Raw genomic sequence first — 14,923 nt, forward strand, 5'->3', positions numbered from 1 at the left:
TTAATGTATAGACAGTTTATACTCCAAACCTGTGGTTCTTGATGATCCTTTAGATGACTAGTTAAGAGTTTATCACCTCCTCTGTCGACTCATCACAGTACTGGTTGTTCTGGTTGTTCCACCAAGATACTCGTTGAAGCTGACTGTGTAATGGTGTTAAAACTATAATAATAATCATGTCTTATCTTGCCTATCTAAAGTGACTTTGGGTGTCTTGAAAAGTGCTTCAACAATAATGTGTACCGGTATTTATTATTTTTATTATAACTATTTTAATTATTATTATTATAAATATTATTATAAAGCCTGTAAAGTACATTTCTCTCATTTTCTCACTCAAGGCACTTTGTTTGTCCTTCACCATCTCTGACTGCATCTCTTAACTGATGGGCTCTGACTCCTAAACTTGAAATATTGAATACTATGGTCAGGTTTCTACACCAGATGTTAATCTGTAGGAGGAATGTTTGTGGTGGAGGCAGTTAAGCTTGGAATGTTTTGAGTAAAGGAGAGGCAATCACATGGTTGCAGGAACTGATAAGGGTGGAGAGATGTGGGTTAGTGAGGAATGGAGGTCAGGTCACATTGGGAGAAGGAACAGTTTATATAGTTAACAGTTAACAGTCTATATATATACTCCCACTGGTGGAAACATGTCATGTTTAGAGGGAAGGAGGATGCTCCATCCACATTGGGGTCTATATATATATACTACCACTGGTGGAAACATGTCATGTTTAGAGGGAAGGAGGATGCTCCATCCACATTGGGGTCTATATATATATATATACTACCACTGGTGGAAACATGTCATGTTTAGAGGGAAGGAGGATGCTCCATCCACATTGGGGTCTATATATATATATATATACTACCACTGGTGGAAACATGTCATGTTTAGAGGAAGGAGGATGCTCCATCCACATTGGGGTCTATATATATATATATATACTACCACTGGTGGAAACATGTCATGTTTAGAGGGAAGGAGGATGCTCCATCCACATTGGGGTCTATATATATATATATACTACCACTGGTGGAAACATGTCATGTTTAGAGGAAGGAGGATGCTCCATCCACATTGGGGTCTATATATATATATATACTACCACTGGTGGAAACATGTCATGTTTAGAGGGAAGGAGGATGCTCCATCCACATTGGGGTCTATATATATATATATATATACTACCACTGGTGGAAACATGTCATTGCCTTATGCTGCTGTATGACCCAGTGGGTGAATTAACTTGGTTTCAGCTTTACTAAACGTCCGTGAGTTTTCTACTCTGTTTATTTGGAATCTAACAAAACCAAATCTCCTATTGGCCCATTTGACAGGCTGAAGGGTTCCAGAGTCGGTAAGGGCTCCAGATTGGGCTCCAACATGACTCTGTACCACAGCGACGACTTCACAAAGGCTTACCCAGCGGGCGGAGTCACCTTGCCGGTGGGTTCCGTGCTGCACGTGGGCGTGTCCGTAGAGGAGTCCGAGACGGAGCGTTTCGTGGTCGTTCTGGAGGACTGCTATGCCACGCAATCCCCCGACCCTAAAGACATCATGCGAAACTACATCATTCAGAACAAGTATGTGTGCAGGTGTCTTGGTTTATACTCAAGGAACATATGGAGGAGGTTTTCCCAGACACAGATTAAGTCTGGTCCTGGACTAACACTTTACATGGAGCTTCTCCATATGCTTTTTACTCCAGGATCAGGCTTATTCTGTGTCTGGGAACCGAACCCCTAATGTTTGTGTATTTTCTGTTGCGTTATCTAACCTAAACCCATGACCCTCCCTGTTTCCCAGATGTCCGACTGAACTCCGTCAGGTGAGGGTGGAGGAGAGCGGCTCGTCTCTCAGGGCTCGCTTCTCTGCTCTGCTGTTCCTGTACCACGGGGACTACCGGGACGTCTTCCTGCACTGCAGACTCAGCCTGTGTGACCAGAGGAGCTCCTCCTGCACTCCAGTGAGTCCTGCATCTTTCCCGCTGACTCATCCACTCTGTCTGGTCTCTCTCTGGTCTCACTCAGTCTGTGGTCTCTCTCTGGTCTCACTCAGTCTGTGGTCTCTCTCTGGTCTCACTCAGTTTGTGGTCTCTCTCTAGTCTCACTCAGTTTGTGGTCTCTCTCTGGTCTCACTCAGTTTGTGGTCTCTCTCTGGTCTCACTCAGTTTGTGGTCTCTCTCTGGTCTCTCTCAGTCTGTGGTCTCTCTCTGGTCTCTCTCAGTCTGTGGTCTCTCTCTGGTCTCACTCAGTCTGTGGTCTCTCTCTGGTCTCACTCAGTCTGTGGTCTCTCTCTGGTCTCACTCAGTCTGTGGTCTCTCTCTGGTCTCACTCAGTCTGTGGTCTCTCTCTCTGGTCTCACTCAGTGTGGTCTCTCTCTGGTCTCACTCAGTCTGTGGTCTCTCTCTGGTCTCTCTCAGTCTGTGGTCTCTCTCTGGTCTCACTCAGTCTGTGGTCTCTCTCTGGTCTCACTCAGTCTGTGGTCTCTCTCTGGTCTCACTCAGTCTGTGGTCTCTCTCTAGTCTCACTCAGTTTGTGTGTGGTGGTTTCTGACTCTCCTGAGTCTCTCTGTCTCAGTGTCTGGTCTCTCTGACTCCTTCTCGTTTCTCTCTGTCTCAGTGTCTGGTCTCTCTGACTCCTTCTCGTCTCTCTGTCTCAGTGTCTGGTCTCTCTGACTCAGTATCTGGTCTCAGTGTCTGGTCTCTCTGTCTCAGTATCTGGTCTCTCTGTCTCAGTGTCTGGTCTCTCTGTCTCAGTGTCTGGTCTCTCTGACTCTCTCAGGTCTCAGTGTCTGGTCTCTCTGACTCCGTCCCATCTCTCTGTCTCAGTGTCTGGTCTCTCTGTCTCAGTGTCTGGTCTCTCTGTCTGTGTCTGGTATCTCTGACTCCTTCTCGTCTCTCTGTCTCAGTATCTGGTCTCAGTGTCTGGTCTCTCTGTCTCAGTGTCTGGTCTCTCTGTCTCAGTGTCTGGTCTCTCTGTCTCAGTGTCTGGTCTCTCTGACTCCTTCTCGTCTCTCTGTCTCAGTGTCTGGTCTCTCTGACTCCTTCTCGTCTCTCTGTCTCAGTGTCTGGCCTCTCTGACTCCTTCTCGTCTCTCTGTCTCAGTGTCTGGTCTCTCTGTCTCAGTGTCTGGTCTCTCTGACTCCTTCCCGTCTCTCTGTCTCAGTGTCTGGTCTCTCTGTCTCAGTGTCTGATCTCTCTGACTCCTTCTCGTCTCTCTTTCTCAGTGTCTGGCCTCTCTGACTCCTTCTCGTCTCTCTGTCTCAGTGTCTGGTCTCAGTGTCTGGTCTCTCTGACTCCTTCTCGTCTCTCTGTCTCAGTGTCTGGTCTCTCTGACTCCTTCCCGTCTCTCTGTCTCAGTGTCTGGCCTCTCTGTCTCAGTTTCTGGTCTCTCTGACTCCTTCTCGTCTCTCTGTCTCAGTGTCTGGTCTCTCTGACTCCTTCTCGTCTCTCTGTCTCAGTGTCTGATCTCTCTGACTCCTTCTCGTCTCTCTGTCTCAGTATCTGGTCTCTCTGACTCTCTCTGGTCTCTCTGTCTCAGTGTCTGGTCTCTCTGTCTCAGTATCTGGTCTCTCTGTCTCAGTGTCTGGCCTCTCTGTCTCAGTGTCTGGTCTCTCTGTCTCAGTGTCTGGTCTCTCTGACTCCTTCTCGCCTCTCTGTCTCAGTGTCTGGTCTCTCTGACTCCTTCTCGTCTCTCTGTCTCAGTATCTGGTCTCTCTGACTCCTTCTCGTCTCTCTGTCTCAGTGTCTGGTCTCTCTGACTCCTTCTCGTCTCTCTGTCTCAGTGTCTGGCCTCTCTGTCTCAGTGTCTGGTCTCTCTGTCTCAGTGTCTGGTCTCTCTGACTCCTTCTCGTCTCTCTGTCTCAGTATCTGGTCTCTCTGTCTCAGTGTCTGGTCTCTCTGACTCCTTCTCGTCTCTCTGTCTCAGTATCTGGTCTCTCTGTCTCAGTGTCTGGTCTCTCTGACTCCTTCTCGTCTCTCTGTCTCAGTATCTGGTCTCTCTGTCTCAGTTTCTGGTCTCTCTGACTCCTTCTCGTCTCTCTGTCTCAGTATCTGGTCTCTCTGTCTCAGTATCTGGTCTCTCTGTCTCAGTATCTGGTCTCTCTGTCTCAGTGTCTGGTCTCTCTGTCTCAGTGTCTGGTCTCTCTGACTCCTTCTCGTCTCTCTGTCTCAGTATCTGGTCTCTCTGACTCCTTCTCGTCTCTCTGTCTCAGTGTCTGGTCTCTCTGACTCCTTCTCGTCTCTTTCCTCAGATGTGCACCAAAAGGAAATACCGCTCTGTCACCCCCTCTGTCCCCCTCGAACCCCTCACCATCGGACCAATCACCTGTGAGTACGACCTCTTATCAATCAAAACCAATAATAGATGTCAATTAAACAAATGATGTTGATGTCAGTGATGGACACTCAGGTAACTAAGTAACTAAATAACAGTGTATTTGTTTTTGACTTTCAGGGTCCCAAAATGAAGATTGAACTTGTCAGGCTTCCTGTATCCTAAACAATGAATCCAGTTATCTAAATGATTAATGTAAAGTTCATAAACCTATCTCACCTATACCTCATTTATGTCCTAAACCAGGCCATTTAATATTTAATATCTTACATACATCCAGTTATAAATAATGATATTTTAAGGATATTTTTATATTTTTCTTACAACTAGGATAATTGGGAAAACATTTCTATTTGAACCAACACAAATTCATTGTTGAACCTTTAACTAAGGCTTGAGGCCAGAAAGTGTATGTGCTGGTCACTAATGTTTGTAACTTTAAAATAAATGGACATTTAGTTGGGATTATATCAAGACAAACATCTCCCTTTCCTAGTTCACACTGCAGCAAGAACTTCTATTTGAAAGAATATATTATTTCATCCTATTGCTCTAAAATGCTTTGTATGTGCAGTAATTTAATAGTGTTAATAAAATATAAATGATAAATATATGTATAAATGTATTAATGTGTGAATAATGTACTGGGCATGTAGTGTACTATTTCTATAGTTTAGTTCTTTCTCTGTGGGATCAGTCAAGACAATGATGAACCAGTAGGTGTCAGTATTACCCCAGAAACACTGGTAGAAGTCTGCATTATCGCAACACAACAGCAGACTTACAAATACTGTTTTATTAATTAAATAATTAACGGGCAAGTCCACCAATTTTCGACCTCATTTTCATTATCTCCAGAACAATACCATTGTCTACATATGTCAAAACTGCAAATCTCAACGTTTTGTAGAAAATAATATTTTATTTTTTATTTTTTTATTTCACCTTTATTTAACCAGGTAGGCTAGTTGAGAACAGGTTCTCATTTGCAACTGCGACCTGGCCAAGATAAAGCATAGCAGTGTGAACAGACAACACAGAGTTACACATGGAGTAAACAATTAACAAGTCAATAACACAGAGAAAAAAAGGGGAGTCTATATACAATGTGTGCAAAAGGCATGAGGAGGTAGGCGAATAATTACAATATTGCAGATTAACACTGGAGTGATAAATGATCATGTACAGGTAGAGATATTGGTGTGCAAAAGAGCATAAAAGTAAATAAATAAAAACTGTGGGGATGAGGTAGGTGAAAATGGGTGTGCTATTTACCAATAGATTATGTACAGCTGCAGCGATCGGTTAGCTGCTCAGCTAGCTGATGTTTGAAGTTGGTGAGGGAGATAAAAGTCTCCAACTTCAGCGATTTTGCAATTCGTTCCAGTCACAGGCAGCAGAGTACTGGAACGAAAGGCGGCCGAATGAGGTGTTGGCTTTAGGGATGATCAATGAGATACACCTGCTGGAGCGCGTGCTACGGATGGGTGTTGCCATCGTGACCAGTGAACTGAGATAAGGCGGAGCTTTGCCTAGCATGGCCTTGTAGATGACCTGAAGCCAGTGGGTCTGGCGACGAATATGTAGCGAGGGCCAGCCGACTAGAGCATACAAGTCGCAGTGGTGGGTAGTATAAGGTGCTTTAGTGACAAAACGGATGGCACTGTGATAAACTGCATCCAGTTTGCTGAGTAGAGTGTTGGAAGCAATTTTGTAGATGACGTCGCCGAAGTCGAGGATCGGTAGGATAGTCAGTTTTACTAGGGTAAGCTTGGCAGCGTGAGTGAAGGAGGCTTTGTTGCGGAATAGAAAGCCGATTCTTGATTTGATTTTCGATTGGAGATGTTTGATATGGGTCTGGAAGGAGAGTTTGCAGTCTAGCCAGACACCTAGGTACTTATAGGTGTCCACATATTCAAGGTCGGAGCCATCCAGTGTGGTGATGCTAGTCGGGCATGCGGGTGCAGGCAGTGATCGGTTGAAAAGCATGCATTTGGTTTTACTAGCGTCTAAGAGCAGTTGGAGGCCACGGAAGGAGTGTTGTATGGCATTGAAGCTCGATTGGAGGTTAGATAGCACAGTGTCCAATGACGGGCCGAAAGTGTATACAATGGTGTCGTCTGCGTAGAGGTGGATCAGGGAATCGCCCGCAACAAGAGCAACATCATTGATATATACAGAGAAAAGAGTCGGCCCGAGAATAGAACCCTGTGGCACCCCCATAGAGACTGCCAGAGGACCGGACAACATGCCCTCCGATTTGACACACTGAACTCTGTCTGCAAAGTAATTGGTGAACCAGGCAAGGCAGTCATCCGAAAAACCGAGGCTACTGAGTCTGCCGATAAGAATATGGTGATTGACAGAGTCGAAAGCCTTGGCAAGGTCGATGAAGACGGCTGCACAGTACTGTCTTTTATCGATGGCGGTTATGATGTCGTTTAGTACCTTGAGTGTGGCTGAGGTGCACCCGTGACCGGCTCGGAAACCGGATTGCATAGCGGAGAAGGTACGGTGGGATTCGAGATGGTCAGTCACCTGTTTGTTGACTTGGCTTTCAAAGACCTTAGATAGGCAGGGCAGGATGGATATAGGTCTGTAACAGTTTGGGTCTACCTGATGACATCAAAAGTTTAAACATTTTCAAAAAATAATATTTATTTTCAAATACTATGAGATTATGAAAATCCCCTCTGGCTAGAAAGATCACTGGTTTTTTTTAAAGTTTAGAACAAATCAAATCAAATCAAATCAAATGTATTTATATAGCCCTTCGTACATCAGCTGATATCTCAAAGTGCTGTACAGAAACCCAGCCTAAAACCCCAAACAGCAAACAATGCAGGTGTAAAAGCACGGTGGCTAGGAAAAACTCCCTAGAAAGGCCAAAACCTAGGAAGAAACCTAGAGAGGAACCAGGCTATGTGGGGTGGCCAGTCCTCTTCTGGCTGTGCCGGGTAGAGATTATAACAGAACATGACCAAGATGTTCAAATATTCATAAATGACCAGTATGGTCGAATACTAATAAGGCAGAACAGTTGAAACTGGAGCAGCAGCACAGTCAGGTGGACTGGGGACAGCAAGGAGCCATCATGTCAGGTAGTCCTGGGGCACGGTCCTAGGGCTCAGGTCCTCCGAGAGAGAGAAAGAAAGAGAGAATTAGAGAGAGCATATGTGGGGTGGCCAGTCCTCTTCTGGCTGTGCCGGGTGGAGATTATAACAGAACGTGGCCAAGATGTTCAAATGTTCATAAATGACCAGCATGGTTGAATAATAGTAAGGCAGAACAGTTGAAACTGGAGCAGCAGCATGGCCAGGTGGACTGGGGACAGCAAGGAGTCATCATGTCAGGTAGTCCTGGGACATGGTCCTAGGGCCCAGGCCAGTTGAAACTGGAGCAGCAGCATGGCCAGGTGGACTGGGGACAGCAAGGAGTCATCATGTCAGGTAGTCCTGGGGCATGGTCCTAGGGCTCAGGTCCTCCGAGAGAGAGAAAGAAAGAGAGAAGGCGAGAATTAGAGAACGCACACTTGGATTCACACAAGACACCGAATAGGACAGGAGAAGTACTCCAGATATAACAAACTGACCCTAGCCCCGACACATAAACTACTGCAGCATAAATACTGGAGGCTGAGACAGGAGGGGTCAGGAGACACTGTGGCCCCATCCGAGGACACCCCGGACAGGGCCAAACAGGAAGGATATAACCCCACCCACTTTGCCAAAGCACAGCCCCCACACCACTAGAGGGATATCTTCAACCACCAACTTACCATCCTGAGACAAGGCCGAGTATAGCCCACAAAGATCTCCGCCACGGCACAACCCAAGGGGGGGCGCCAACCCAGACAGGCTGACCACAACAGTGAATCAACCCACCCAGGTGACGCACCCCCCCAGGGACGGCATGAGAGAGCCCCAGCAAGCCAGTGACTCAGCCCCCGTAACAGGGTTGGAGGCAGATAATCCCAGTGGAAAGAGGGGAACCGGCCAGGCAGATACAGCAAGGGCGGTTCGTTGCTCCAGAGCCTTTCCGTTCACCTTCCCACTCCTGGGCCAGACTACACTCAATCATATGACCCACTGAAGAGATGAGTCTTCAGTAAAGACTTAAAGGTTGAGACCGAGTTTGCGTCTCTGACATGGGTAGGCAGACCGTTCCATAAAAATGGAGCTCTATAGGAGAAAGCCCTGCCTCCAGCTGTTTGCTTAGAAATTCTAGGGACAATTAGGAGGCCTGCGTCTTGTGACCGTAGCGTACGTGTAGGTATGTACGGCAGGACCAAATCAGAGAGGTAGGTAGGAGCAAGCCCATGTAATGCTTTGTAGGTTAGCAGTAAAACCTTGAAATCAGCCCTTGCTTTGACAGGAAGCCAGTGTAGAGAGGCTAGCACTGGAGTAATATGATCAAATTTTTTGGTTCTAGTCAGGATTCTAGCAGCCGTATTTAGCACTAACTGAAGTTTATTTAGTGCTTTATCCGGGTAGCCGGAAAATAGAGCATTGCAGTAGTCTAACCTAGAAGTGACAAAAGCATGGATTAATTTTTCTGCATCATTTTTGGACAGAAAGTTTCTGATTTTTGCAATGTTACGTAGATGGAAAAAAGCTGTCCTCGAAATGGTCTTGATATGTTCTTCAAAAGAGAGTGTCATGCAGGTGAAAGAGGACCCAAAAGCGACTTAACAGAAACAGAGTTTATTTAAGTCCAAACAGGGAATAACAGAAATCCTCTAGTCTGTAGAGGGGAATAACTGGAGAAGCGGCCACAGACTGCAGGTCGCTTCGGGTAGGCGCAGGCCGTAGTAGACAGAGACACCTGCTCACACGCAGCATCTGATGAAGGCAAAATAACACGACAGGACAGGGCGATACACAATCACAGCAAAAACACGACAGGACAGGGCGAAACGCAATCACAGCATGGTGAATACTAAACAAGGAACCGACGGGACAGGAACGGAACACAAAGGAATAAATAGGGACTCTAATCAGGGGAAAGGATCGGGAACAGGTGTGGGAAGACTAAATGATGATTAGGGGAATAGGAACAGCTGGGAGCAGGAACGGAACGATAGAGAGAAGAGAGAGCGAGAGAGTGAGAGGGGGAGGGGGAGAGAGAGGGATAGAAAGAGGGAAAGAACCCAATAAGACCAGCAGAGGGAAACGAACAGAATGGGGAGCACAGGGACAAGACATGATAATAACTGACAAACATGACAGTACCCCCACTCACCGAGCGCCTCCTGGCGCACTCGAGGAGGAATCCTGGCGGCAACGGAGGAAATCATCGATGAGTGAACGGTCCAGCACGCCCCGAGACGGAACCCAACTCCTCTCCTCAGGACCGTAACCCTCCCAATCCACTAAGTATTGGTGACCCCGTCCCCGAGAACGCATGTCCATGATCTTATGTACCTTGTAAATAGGTGCGCTCTCGACAAGGACGGGAGGGGGAGGGAAGACGAACGGGGTGCGAAGAAAGGGCTTAACACAGGAGACATGGAAGACAGGATGGACGCGACGAAGATGTCGCGGAAGAAGCAGTCGCACAGCGACAGGATTGACGACCTGGGAGACACGGAACGGACCAATGAACCGCGGAGTCAACTTACGAGAAGCTGTCGTAAGAGGAAGGTTGCGAGTGGAAAGCCACACTCTCTGGCCGCAACAATACCTTGGACTCTTAATCCTGCGTTTATTGGCGGCTCTCACAGTCTTCCCCGCAGACAAAGGCAGACCGGTAATGAAGCCTAAGGCGATGTGAGACCATGGTCGAGAAGGAATGGGGAGCGGTCTGAGACGACCGGCAGGAGGAGAGTTACCCGACTTAGTCTGCGCGCAGTCCGAACAAGCAGCCACGAAACGGCGCGTGTCACGCTCCTGAGTCGGCCACCAAAAGCGCTGGCGAATAGACGCAAGAGTGCCTCGAACACCGGGATGACCAGCTAACTTGGCAGAGTGAGCCCACTGAAGAACAGCCAGACGAGTGGAAACAGGAACGAAAAGGAGGTTACTAGGACAAGCGCGCGGCGACGCAGTGTGCGTGAGTGCTTGCTTAACCTGTCTTTCAATTCCCCAGACTGTTAACCCGACAACACGCCCATAAGGAAGAATCCCCTCGGGATCAGTAGAAGCCACAGAAGAACTAAACAGACGGGATAAGGCATCAGGCTTGGTGTTCTTGCTACCCGGACGGTAAGAAATCACAAACTCGAAACGAGCGAAAACAACGCCCAACGAGCTTGACGGGCATTAAGTCGTTTGGCAGAACGGATGTACTCAAGGTTCTTATGGTCTGTCCAAACGACAAAAGGAACGGTCGCCCCCTCCAACCACTGTCGCCATTCGCCTAGGGCTAAGCGGATGGCGAGCAGTTCACGGTTACCCACATCATAGTTGCGCTCAGATGGCGACAGGCGATGAGAAAAATAAGCGCAAGGATGAACCTTATCGTCAGACTGGAAGCGCTGGGATAGGATGGCTCCCACGCCTACCTCTGAAGCGTCAACCTCGACAATGAATTGTCTAGTGACGTCAGGAGTAACGAGGATAGGAGCGGACGTAAAACGTTCTTTTAGAAGATCAAAAGCTCCTGGGCGGAACCGGACCACTTAAAACACGTCTTGACAGAAGTAAGAGCTGTGAGAGGGGCAGCAACTTGACCGAAATTACGAATGAAACGCCGATAGAAATTAGCGAAACCTAAAAGCGCTGCAACTCGACACGTGACCTTGGAACGGGCCAATCACTGACAGCTTGGACCTTAGCGGAATCCATCTGAATGCCTTCAGCGGAAATAACGGAACCGAGAAAAGTAACGGAGGAGACATGAAAAGAGCACTTCTCAGCCTTTACGTAGAGACAATTCTCTAAAAGGCGCTGTAGAACACGTCGAACGTGCTGAACATGAATCTCGAGTGACGGAGAAAAAATCAGGATATCGTCAAGATAGACAAAAACAAAAATGTTCAGCATGTCTCTCAGAACATCATTAACTAATGCCTGAAAAACAGCTGGCGCATTGGCGAGACCGAACGGCAGAACCCGGTACTCAAAATGCCCTAACGGAGTGTTAAACGCCGTTTTCCACTCGTCCCCTCTCTGATGCGCACGAGATGGTAAGCGTTACGAAGGTCCAACTTAGTAAAGCACCTGGCTCCCTGCAGAATCTCGAAGGCTGATGACATAAGGGGAAGCGGATAACGATTCTTAACCGTTATGTCATTCAGCCCTCGATAATCCACGCAGGGGCGCAGAGTACCGTCCTTTTTTAACAAAAAGAACCCCGCCCCGGCCGGAGAAGAAGAAGGCACTATGGTACCGGCGTCAAGAGACACAGACAAATAATCCTCGAGAGCCTTACGTTCGGGAGCCGACAGAGAGTATAGTCTACCTCGAGGAGGAGTGGTCCCCGGAAGGAGATCAATACTACAATCATACGACCGGTGAGGAGGAAGGGAGTTGGCTCGGGACCGACTGAAGACCGTGCGCAGATCATGATATTCCTCCGGCACTCCTGTCAAATCGCCAGGTTCCTCCTGAGAAGTAGGGACAGAAGAAACGGGAGGGATGGCAGACATTAAACACTTCACATGACAAGAAACGTTCCAGGATAGGATAGAATTACTAGACCAATTAATAGAAGGATTATGACATACGAGCCAGGGATGACCCAAAACAACAGGTGTAAACGGTGAACGGAAAATCAAAAAGAAATAGTCTCACTGTGGTTACCAGATACTGTGAGAGTTAAAGGTAGTGTCTCAAATTTGATACAGGGAAGATGACTACCATCTAAGGCAAACATGGGCGTAGGCCTGTCTAACGGTCTGAAAGGAATGTTATGTTTCCGAGCCCATGCTTCGTCCATGAAACAACCCTCAGCCCCAGAGTCAATCAAAGCACTGCATGTAGCACCCGAACCGGTCCAGCGTAGATGGACCGACATAGTAGTACAAGATCTAGATGAAGGGACCTGAGTAGTAGCGCTCACCAGTAGCCCTCCGCTTACTGATGGGCTCTGGCCTCTTACTGGACATGAATTAACAAAATGTCCAGCAACTCCGCAATAGAGGCACAGGCGGTTGGTGATCCTCCATTCCCTCTCCTTATTCGAGATGCGAATCCCTCCCAGCTGCATGGGCTCAGTCTCAAAGCCAGAGGAGGGAGATGGTTGCGATGCGGAGCAGGGAAACACCGTTGATGCGAGCTCTCTTCCACGAGCCCGGTGACGAAGATCTACCCGTCGTTCTATGCGGATGGCGAGAGCAATCAAAGAATCCACATCTGATGGAACCTCCCGGGAGAGAATCTCATCCTTAACCACTGCGTGGAGTCCCTCCAGAAAACGAGCGAGCAGCGCCGGCTCGTTCCACTCACTAGAGGCAGCAAGAGTGCGAAACTCAATAGAATAATCCGTTATGGACCGTTCACCTTGGCATAAGGAAGCCAGGGCCCTAGAAGCCTCCCTACCAAAAACTGAACGGTCAAAAACCCGAATCATCTCCTCTTTAAAGTTCTGGAATTTGTTAGAGCAATCAGCCCTTGCCTCCCAGATAGCTGTGCCCCATTCTCGAGCCCGGCCAGTAAGGAGTGAAATGACGTAAGCAACCCGAGCTCTCTCTCTAGAGTATGTGTTGGGTTGGAGAGAGAACACAATCTCACACTGCGTGAGAAAGGAGCGACACTCAGTGGGCTGCCCGGAGTAGCAAGGTGGGTTATTAACCCTAGGTTCTGGAGGCTCGGCAGGCCAGGAAGTAACAGGTGGCACGAGACGTAGACTCTGGAACTGTCCAGAGAGGTCGGAAACCTGAGCGGCCAGGTTCTCCACGGCATGGCGAGCAGCAGACAATTCTGCTCGTGTCTGCCGAGCATGGCTCCTTGGATCTCGACGGCAGTGTAACGAGCGTCTGTAGTCGCTGGGTCCATTCCTTGGTCGGTTCCTTCTGTCATGCAGGTGAAAGAGGACCCAAAAGCGACTTAACAGAAACAGAGTTTATTTAAGTCCAAAACGGAATAACAGAAATCCTCTAGACTTGTAGAGGGGAAACAACTGGAGAAGCGGCCACAGACTGCAGGTCGCTTCGGTAGGCGCAGGCCGCAGTCGACAGAGACACCTGCTCACACGCAGCATCTGACGAAGGCAAAAAAACACGACAGGACAGGGCGATACACAATCACAGCAAAAACACGACAGGACAGGGCGAAACGCAATCACAGCATGGTGAATACAATACAAGGAACCGACGGGACAGGAACGGATCACAAAGGAATAAATAGGGACTCTAATCAGGGGAAAGGATCGGGAACAGGTGTGGGAAGATTAAATGATGATTAGGGGAATAGGAACAGCTGGGAGCAGGAACGGAACGATAGAGAGAAGAGAGAGCGAGAGAGCGAGAGAGGGAGGGGGAGAGAGAGGGATAGAAGGAGGGAAAGAACCAAATAAGACCAGCAGAGGGAAACGAATAGCATGGGGAGCACAGGGACAAGACATGATAATAAATGACAAACATGACACTATATAGGGAATAGGGCTCTGGTCTAATGTAGTGCACTATATAGGGAATAGGGCTCTGGTCTAAAGTAATGCACTATATAGGGAATAGGGCTCTGGTCTAAAGTAGTGTACTATATAGGGAATAAGGCTCTGGTCTAAAGTAGTGCACTATATAGGGAATAGGGCTCTGGTCTAAAGTAGTGCACTATATAGGGAATAGGGCTCTGGTCTAAAGTAGTGCACTATATAGGGAATAGGGCTCTGGTCTAAAGTAGTGTACTATATAGGGAATAGGGCTCTGGTCTAAAGTAGTGCACTATATAGGGAATAGGGCTCTGGTCTAAAGTAGTGCACTATATAGGGAATAGGGCTCTGGTCTAAAGTAGTGTACTATATAGGGAATAGGGCTCTGGTCTAAAGTAGTGTACTATATAGGGAATAGGGCTCTGGTCTAAAGTAGTGCACTATATAGGGAATAGGGCTCTGGTCTAAAGTAGTGCACTATATAGGGAATAGGGCTCTGGTCTAAAGTAGTGTACTATATAGGGAATAGGGCTCTGGTCTAAAGTAGTGCACTATATAGGGAATAGGGCTCTGGTCTAAAGTAGTGTACTATATAGGGACTAGGGCTCTGGTCTAAAGTAGTGCACTATATAGGGAATAGGGCTCTGGTCTAAAGTAGTGCACTATATAGGGAATAGGGCTCTGGTCTAAAGTAGTGCACTATATAGGGAATAGGGCTCTGGTCTAAAGTAGTACACTATATAGGGAATAGGGCTCTGGTCTAAAGTAGTGTACTATATAGGGACTAGGGCTCTGGTCTAAAGTAGTGCACTATATAGGGAATAGGGCTCTGGTCTAAAGTAGTGCACTATATAGGGAATAGGGCTCTGGTCTAAAGTAGTGCACTATATAGGGAATAGGGCTCTGGTCTAAAGTAGTGCACTATATAGGGAATAGGGCTCTGGTCTAAAGTAGTGCACTATATAGGGAATAGGGCTCTGGTCTAAAGTAGTGCACTATATAGGGAATAGGGCTCTGGTCTAAAGTAGTGCACTATATAGGGAATAGG

The 14,923-nt window shown here is 47.6% G+C and overlaps 1 long non-coding RNA gene across 1 annotated transcript; it reads left to right on the forward strand.

Moving 5' to 3' along the window:
• The first annotated feature begins 1,901 nt into the window (after positions 1 to 1,901).
• On the forward strand, positions 1,902 to 4,927 carry LOC124027328. The gene is made up of 3 exons (XR_006837393.1): positions 1,902 to 1,973; positions 4,262 to 4,337; positions 4,465 to 4,927. It is a non-coding gene; the product is annotated as an uncharacterized LOC124027328 (long non-coding RNA).
• The last annotated feature ends 9,996 nt before the right edge of the window (positions 4,928 to 14,923 follow it).

Source organism: Oncorhynchus gorbuscha, unplaced genomic scaffold, assembly GCF_021184085.1.
Source record: "Oncorhynchus gorbuscha isolate QuinsamMale2020 ecotype Even-year unplaced genomic scaffold, OgorEven_v1.0 Un_scaffold_3104, whole genome shotgun sequence".
In the NCBI taxonomy this organism is placed as follows: domain Eukaryota; kingdom Metazoa; phylum Chordata; class Actinopteri; order Salmoniformes; family Salmonidae; genus Oncorhynchus; species Oncorhynchus gorbuscha.